Source organism: Cupressus sempervirens, chromosome 1 (genome assembly GCF_028749045.1).
Source record: "Cupressus sempervirens isolate cs-2001-9-10 chromosome 1, ASM2874904v1, whole genome shotgun sequence".
NCBI classification, from domain to species: domain Eukaryota; kingdom Viridiplantae; phylum Streptophyta; class Pinopsida; order Cupressales; family Cupressaceae; genus Cupressus; species Cupressus sempervirens.
Genome location: NC_143118.1, coordinates 508,676,939 through 508,685,014, shown reverse-complemented (window position 1 = coordinate 508,685,014; position 8,076 = coordinate 508,676,939).

The following is an 8,076-nucleotide window of genomic DNA, read 5'->3' as shown; positions in this document are numbered from 1 at the left end:
GAAAGAAGTTTCTATTTTTCTTTAAATAATGGTCAGATTGCAATGTGTAAAGGAGTCTTTGTGCTCTTTTACAGTTAGGGAAGGGAGGTTGAAGGTTAAACATATTATACTTTGTTGATAATGTATTTTTCCTTCCATTGAATTTGGACTTTGAGTCATTTCCAGTTTTCCCTGAAATTACAATTTGTTGTCATCATTTCTTTATTACGTTGACATTCCAAATATTCTACAAGGCTTTGATTTTAATTCTCTCAGGGAGATGAATGACATAGTTTCTTTTTCATTACACACACAATGTTTATCAAATGAACTTTGTGTCAGTTGATGTTCTTTTCTTTCTTTTCATGTAGTATTATAGGTTTTCGCGTCTACTCTGTGTTTACGGGTAGACATTTGATGTCCTTTTATGCTTTCTGGTGAAAGAATTCACATTTAATTCATTTTATATTTCATATGGGGAGCTGTACCTGATAAAATTTAGAGGAAGGTTATCGACCCAGTGATAACCTGTCCAACTATTGATGTTAGTTTGTCCTTTCACTTGGGCATTCAGGCTCAGATTTGCATGCATTTTCTCGAAGGACAATCTGTTCACTAATAGATTTTTGGCAACTCTACTGGGGAAAGAATCGTAGTTGCAGTGTTTTCTTTTCTCAAAAATTTGAAGGTACCTCCCCAAGGATGGAGGTTGGCAGCTCTATTGAGGAAGAATGCCAAAAAGTCTTCCTTACAAATCGAGAAATCCTGAAAGAATGGGTTCCAGCAAAGTATGGAGATACCTCTAAAATCTTCATCTTTATCCCACCTTTCAAAGATAATCCCATCAGAGAAGTTACAAAAGAAGTAGCAAAGCAAGTGAGTTGGTTGGAGTCTTTCTATGGTGCTATCCTCATCAAGAAAAGACCCAAGATGCAATATTTAGAAGAAGAAGGAGATGCATGTGAAAAAGAAGAGATAGTTGAAATGGAATACAAAGAGGAGAAAAAGCTTGAAGAGGAAGTAGTTCGATTGAAGGAGCATTTGAGGTAAGATAATGATGATAAACCTCAGATTATCACAGTTTCACCCAGGTATCTAAATCTGTTTGTCATGAGTGACCAAGAAGTACGGCCAAAAGTACTCCAACCTCTGGTTGATCCAGCTTCAGCAGATGAGATTATTCATGCCAATAATGGAGAAGAGGTAAGCAATAATGGTGAAATCTTGTCTCAAGATCTTTCTTCATTTCATGCTAAAATTTGTATAGTAGAAGGTCATGGTGATTGTTCTTTTCCTGAAGGTTCTATTGAGATACTTTCTTGGGACATTTTACCTAAAAGTGAATCTTTAAATGTCACAAAAGATTGTGAGGGTATTGGTTCTTTGGAGGAGAATCTGGAAAAAGATCCTCTCCTTGAATCTTTTCATTATGAAGATGTTGCAACGGCAAGCCTTGTAGGGGATGTTGTTTTCAATGGAGGTGTATTCAAATCTTTTTCTCCTCATCCTAAGAGTTTTAGTTTTAACTATGTGGGTAGTCTCCCTGTTACAAAAGTTTTTATTGATGAGAAAGTAGACAATTTGCCTTCGGATTTTCAAATTTTCACCTTTGATGTCAATCAACTTTCTTTGGAAAATCTTCTTGATTATAAGATTTGGAATAACATGCAGTCTAAAGATGAATTTCCTATTGTCATGAAGAAAGAGGATGATTCCTTATGCTTACAAGCTAATGACCAGCCCAGAATTTATTGATTTGATGATGAAATACATAACTATGAAGAGGTGAAAGTGCATGAAGAAGAGTTTCTTTCTCATTTTGAAAATGCTGAAATTAGCACTTAATCTGTAAAGTGTCCAGCTGAAGCATGGAAAAAAATATCATTTGATTAACAAGAAGAGGTCATTGCTGAATTCTTGCTATGTCTTTAGCCTAAAGATGTCTCTCAAACCAATCCTCTTGATGGTGATTCAATTCTTCATGAAGATGAGACAAAGATGCCTCTAGACAAAGATGCCCCTGCTGAATTTCTTGTTGAGAAAGAAGAATATGAAGTTGGCCTTCAATCTAGTGGTGGTTCAGCTGATGTGTTGGAGAATGCAATTCTCAATGGAGAAGAAGGAATCATAGGTACATTTTTGTCATCACTCAAGTTGGATCATTTCTTGGATGATGCCTTAGGTACTTTTTCAAATCAATTTCAGAATGAATTATTTATTGGCAATTTTCCTTTTCATTCATCTATGCATGATGTTGCTAATTTGGGTAAGGCTGAGATATGTGATGGCACTCTGAGAAGAGAAGGGGATGGGATTTATGATATATTTGATGATAACTTGTTCCTTGAAAGGAATGAAGAAGACATATATCCAAGGTCTAATCCTATGCTGAAGGAAGCATCACCATGGTTGCGAACTGATCATAACCATGCACGGGAATTGAATCTGCATGACAATGTTCCTAAAGATTGTACATTGTTTTTTGCTGAGGCCCTTTCATTTCATATTTTTCAACTTGAAGTGGAGTCTAACCCTGATAGTGTGAGAGATCAATTCTTAAGTGGAGCTGAATACTATGATGAGTTATGGCTCTTTGGAAAAGAGAGGTAGATCAACATATGCATGCATGCTATTAGTTTGAAGTTTGGCACTGAAAGAGTTATCATCACACAATGGTTTGGAGCCAGTCCATTGAGCTATGCTTTGCTGATTCAGAAAGGCTCCTATTTCTCTCAGCTGATAAATGGTTTCACTTGATTCTTCTTTCTTCCAGTCTTTATGGTAGGTTCCTTCCTACCTTTGTAAATATTGTAAATAAGTTTTTGTGTGTGTAGTGTAGTTGGAATAATGTGCAAGCCTCGTGCTTGCTGGTATTTTAGGTGTTGGTTGTTAGTTTTGGTTTGTTGGTTTTTCCCTACTCCCCTCTGCCCTCTCTGTAAGAAGCTCCCGATCTTCTCTTGCTGATTCTATTTGCCCAATGGATAAAGCATTGTTCTTTCCCAAAGATTGCTGGAGTTCTCTGATTTTGCATCAAAATCAGTCCCATAATTAGAGCCCCTATTAGCACTCAATATGATCATAGTTTCAAAACTTCAAGTTTAGAGTTTTTGAACCACTTCGAACTGAAGTTCAAAGTAGTTCAAAGCAGTTCGACAATTCAAATGGTTTTGAAAATGCAGATTGGTTAGTTCGAAAAGGTCAAAACTTAGCTTCTGTTTCTGATTCGGTCTTAGCCCAATGATTTTAGAAGATGTGAGGTGTAGATTAAGATTAAGATTATGTACAAAAGTTCAAAGTGTTTTGATGGTTTAGAAGTTCTAGGCACTTCATCAGTTCAACATACAGATTCAGAGACAATGTCTGAGCTCAATGTCTTCAAATTTGGTGATCCAATGGCGGGGGTATCAAGATCATTGAGTTCAAAATTCAGACTTCACTAGAAACCCCATCAAATCTATCTAATCCTTGTTGATGCCAATTTAAATTTTAGTGTTCAAAGATGGGGATACATCAATCTTGGGATATCATTCATAAGTGGTTCAGCGGTTTAAAGCAGTCCATTTTGCTCTTCATATGGATTCGTTGATATGGTTCAATGGTTCAAGATTTAGATACAAATCTAAATTAGTTTTTGAAATATAGTCTCAGATTCTCAAAGTCAGGTTAATAGCTCCAAATGCAGATCTTGAGGGGTGACAATTGTAATCTCAAGGTGCAAATTGATAATCCAATAAGCTATAGAGGATGCAGATATCCCATGAGCATATAACTTGAAGCTTGTTAGTGATCACACTTCCATCATAAAATGAGGAACATGGGGCTCCTAGATTAGTAAAGATGAATCAAAGGGCTCGTACATTGAAATTTTGCACCAAGAGGATGAAGATTGAAGATGGCAATGTTAATTATTGAATCACATATAAGCCTGCCACAGGGTCAATGGAAAATCAAGTGTTTTACATGTTGCATGCCACGGTCAACCAAGATCTCCACACAGTGTGATAGGAAAATAATGAAGAAAATTATGTTGCAAGAAAACCAGCATCCACCTGAGCATAATAACTCAGTGTCTTAAGGAGAGTATAGCCACAATGTTGCATCATCAGGTATACTAGCTACTGATAGTGGGAATGTGCTCCAGTCAAGTGTGAACATGATTAATGTCAATTAGATCTGATCAAAGGGAATAAAGTTGCTCAATCATGAAATGTTGTGACAGACTAAAGCAATTTATAAAGGGTACCAGCAATTTTTAATATAAGCATTCAAACACAACTCCTGTCATGAAGTTCATGCCATTTAGATATAAATGTGCATTACAATGATCTAGCAAAGTAATTGAAGATAGCCCACGAATTTGCATAAAAATATGAAGAGAAGCTTTCTTTTTGGATCAAGTTCAGCAAGTTAGATTTTCCGACAGTCATATAGACCCTCAAATAGAGATCTGTAACTTTTGACTCAGGCATTATTTTCGAAATCTCCTTGGTGAGAATGTGAAGAACTAAGATTTGGATAACATATCCAAAATTCAGAAAAATCCAGCATTGGGATAAATAGTTATGCCTCTCGTACCGAGACCCATTGTGTCTGATAGAGTTACTTCGAATCTGCCCAGAATCAAAATTATTTTCATATTAGAATAACATAATAATGTGCCACTTGTCCAAGTCTCATTTAATATTTAAAATTATTCTTATAAAATATTTACATCAATTTTTTTAAATATTATCAAAACATAAATGAGAGAAAAAGGAAGAAAGTGGAAAAACATAAACTTTAAATAAGGTTTATCAAGAAAAACCAATGGTAGAGGAAAATTGAAAAGTTTCCATGGGAATGACTTTAGAAATAATATTGACTTCCAAGAATTAGTTATAGGAAAGGAAATGTAGACAGACAAAGAGAAGAATAAATAAAGGACAGAGGGATTTAGAAGGGGTTCCAGTTTTTTTGAGTTTTGGGTGAGAGACTTTGGGCTACAGCAGAACAAAGGCTGTGAATATAGTGATAGGGGGAAGATTGGATTTCTCTGAGACTTTGTGCTATAGGGGGTCCCATTCTTTTTCTTGTTCCATTCTTGCTTCTTCCAGACTGCAAACTTTGAGCTTTAGGCAAGAAGGAGATTTGTCAAATGATTCCATTTTCTTGAGAGGCTATGAGAGGCAAAGCATGGGCTGTTTTTCTTTTCCAGAACTGTGTGTCTGAGATAGAGATAGGATTTTGATAGTTGATGTAATATTGTGAAAGAAGTTTCTATTTTTCTTTAAATAATGGTCAGATTGCAATGTGTAAAGGAGTCTTTGTGCTCTTCTACAGTTAGGGAAGGGAGGTTGAAGGTTAAACATATTATACTTTGTTGATAATGTATTTTTCCTTCCACTAAATTTGGACTTTGAGTCATTTCCAGTTTTCCCTGAAATTACAATTTGTTTTCATCGTTTCTTTATTACGTTGACATTCCAAATATTTTGCAAGGCTCTGATTTTAATTCTCTCAAGGAGATGAATGACATAGTTTCATTTTCTTTACACACGCAGTGTTCGGCAAATGAACTTTATGTCAGTTGATGTTCTGTGCTTTCATTTCATGCAGTATTATAGGTTTTCACGTCTACTCTTTGTTTATGGGTAGATGTTTGATGTCCTTTTATGCTTTCTGGTGAAAGCATTCAGGTTTAATTCATTGTATATTTTATATGGGGAGTTGTACCTGATAAAATTTAGAGGAAGGTTATCGACCCAGTGATAACCTGTCCAACTATTGGTGTTAATTTGTCCTTTCACTTGGGCATTCAGGGTCAGATTTGCATGCATTTTCTTGAAGGACAATCTATTCACTAACACCTACTATGGAAGCGAGAAAGTGTCATCGCACAGATCACGCTAGAGTTACCCTGGTAGTCTCCCAATAGACCTCAACCCCCTAGTGATCCCTGTGTGGCTACTAGTATCCTCTCATACTGACGAGGCATACTACAGAATGCAAGGTCGCAACCAAGCGTTCTCTCTACTCTCATCCTAGTCTGTACTAGCACTCGAGGCATGGGCGAGAACAAACAATTATCTTTTTAGGTTCATTAAGTTAGTATTAGGTGTGAATGTTTTCACCTATTAAGACAACTTACAATGAGTTACCTTGGCAGCCTCTTAGGGCTCCAGCCCCCATTGCAAGCCACTTCCCATCACTACAAGTAGATAACCTACCCTAAGCTTATGGAATCGTAAATCACAAAATACCAAAAGATAATCCACAATATAATCATCAAATCTCCATGAGTAGAAGAAAAGCATCCATAGATAATCATGACCACAACAGTTCTCTATTGGCAACTGAAGGTATCCCAGATAATCACAATAATCATTGGTTCTTAATAAGCAACCAAAAATATCTCAAATAATACTAATCAAAAACTCTCAAATGGTTGAGTCAAAACATGTCACAACATGACATCATCAAGATCAGATAATCAATTCAATTCCATCAAGTGATTGGAAAGTAACCCAAGTATAATTGATCAATGACTCAAATGGTTAAGTCAAATGTCTCATACATAAGAATCTCAGCTTCACACAAGAAGACTGGAAAGCAATAACAATCAGTAAATACAAACATCTCATAGAGCATACCATCACATATCCATGGTTTGGTTTATAAAGATCGAAATCAAGACATCATCATGACATCACAATCATAAACCCCGAGCCTCTAGTAGACGTCCTATAATTGGTCAACACTAGTCAACCCAAAAACCCAAAACAGATAGCATAGAGAATACACAATGCAAGCACATGTTTTGGTTTGCTAAAATTACATAGTTGAATAATGTGTGGAGGTCTTAGTTTTCATTTTCAAGTTTAGATATTGAGCGGAGGAACTTTTTGTACATTTTCCTAACCCATGTATTTTTTTGATGGATTTAAGCTTTTCCCTCTAACTCTTAGAATTCAATATATGTTATACTTATTTTGATAATGAGTTTTTGTTTTGCAACAACTCAATTTACAATTTTGAGAAGAACTAAATATTTGATAACTTAAATATTATAACTTTCAATTAACCTTAATTAGATTAAATTCTAATTAAGTAAATTGATTAATTTAAAACTACATTATTTATTTTAAATCTTAAATATTTAAAATTTCATTAACATTTCATATACATACATACATACATACATATATATATACTAATAATTAATATATAACAATTATTAATGGATTGTACATTTTTTTAACCCATGTATTGTTTTGATGGATTTAAGCTTTTCCTTCTAACTCTTAGAATTCAATATACATTATACTTATTTTGATAATGAGTTTTTGTTTTGCAACAACTCAATTTACAATTTTGAAAAAAACCTAATTATTTGATAACTTAAATATTATAACTTTCAATTAACCTTAATTAGATTAAATTCTAATTAAATAAATTGATTAATTTAAAACTACATTATTTATTTTAAATCTTATTTAAAATTTCATTAACATTTCATATATATATATATATATATATATATATATATATATATACATATACATACATATATATACATACATATATATATGTACATATATATATGTACATATATATATATGTACATATATATAAATGTACATATATATAAATGTATATATATATATGTATATGTATATGTATATATATATGTATATGTATATGTATATATATGTATATATATGTATATGTATATATATGTATATGTATATATGTATATATGTATATATATATACATACATATATATATACTAATAATTAATATATAACAATTATTAATATATATATATATATTAATAATGTAATTGTTATTAAAACATTTGCAAAATATAAAAATTGATACCAATACTGTCGTGGGTACACTACTTACGCAGTTACCCTGCAACCCATTAATATGTACTAACATCAAAGTCAGTGGAGAGCAAGGTCTGATTCATAACATACACCCACAGTAGTAATAGTGGTCACAGGTATGTATTAATATGTGTGTCGTGAGTTATGAAAAAAGGTAGGCCGTGCAGCCTGCAGGTCACAGGTACCCTGCAAACATGCAGGTGCTCTGCAACTTGTGCAGGTACACCG